The 1,016-nt window shown below is 42.4% G+C and overlaps 1 protein-coding gene across 3 annotated transcripts in view; it reads right to left on the bottom strand.

Annotated features, from left to right (window-relative positions):
* Positions 1–717, bottom strand: part of LOC124285667 — a 45,853-nt gene extending 45,136 nt beyond the window's left edge. For 2 of the 3 annotated variants that reach the window (XM_046721941.1, XM_046721940.1), the window contains exon 1: positions 622–717. The gene's annotated coding sequence lies outside the window, so the exon portion shown is untranslated. The remainder of the gene's footprint in view (positions 1–621) is intronic. The other variant, XR_006900864.1, reaches the window with a different exon arrangement.
* Positions 718–1,016: the final 299 nt, after the last annotated feature.

Below are 1,016 nucleotides of genomic sequence, written 5' to 3'. Positions count from 1 at the left end.
CAGTTCTATGTCTGTAAATAATGTCGCTGGACCCTCTCTATGAGTGAACCGGTCTGACGTGTCTCTAACTAATCTAACAGTTCTATGTCTGTAAATAATGTCGCTGGACCCTCTCTATGAGTGAACCGGTCTGACGTGTCTCTAACTAATCTAACAGTTCTGTGTCTGTAAATAATGTGGCTGGACCCTCTCTATGAGTGACCCGCCCTGACGTGCCTCTAACTGATCTAACAGTTCTATGCTGAAACATGAGCCGGGTTTGACATGACCAGTTACGTTATGTCTAACAAGTGGTCATCTAACTGGTCACACAAACAGATGGCGAGAGTCTATGTATCTTCACACTATAACAGAAAGTGTGTCTATATACGTAACTGATAATGAAGGTATCCTGGACCAGGAAGGTATCAACATCAACACTGTTGCTTCCATGTTCCCTTTCAAGACCCCACCCAACCCGACCTACCAACAGCCGCCTGATACCTACACAGACAGTGAACACAGACTAAACATAGTTTGTACCAATGCTTCAAGATCTGTAATGAAAGTCACTCACCAAGAGGCAGAACATGATGGTTCTCAAGACAATGACAATATAATGAGCAGATATGTTTTACTTACTTGATACACGGACATGAAATCTAAGTCAAATATGGCTGTCGTCTTGCTCAGCTAGAAAACGAAACTCGGACTGTGAGAGGCGCCTGCAAGTGTGACGAAACAGATATCCGTCTTTAAAGTATTGGATGAATATGACTGGTCGTGACAGTCAGCTTATTCCATCATGAGTGCGTTCCGTTACAGCGTTGCCTTGTACTTCGTACCTTGCAGACAATAATTAAAGTGGCCTGGTGGTTTGAAGTTTGAATCGTCAGCATACACTACAAGTGATCTGAACTTATTGTGCATCAGCTCTAACTGACGAATTAATGTGAGTAGTATATAAGTAATCAGTTTCGGACATCAAAGCATTCCTAAGGAGAACAATAGCATTCCTAAGGAGAACAATAGCATTC

Source organism: Haliotis rubra, unplaced genomic scaffold (assembly GCF_003918875.1).
Source record: "Haliotis rubra isolate DU_JTF1 unplaced genomic scaffold, ASM391887v1 Scf365, whole genome shotgun sequence".
In the NCBI taxonomy this organism is placed as follows: Eukaryota; Metazoa; Mollusca; class Gastropoda; order Lepetellida; family Haliotidae; genus Haliotis; species Haliotis rubra.
The sequence above is the reverse complement of the archived record's forward strand: the minus strand, read 5'-3'. Positions and strand labels throughout refer to the sequence as shown.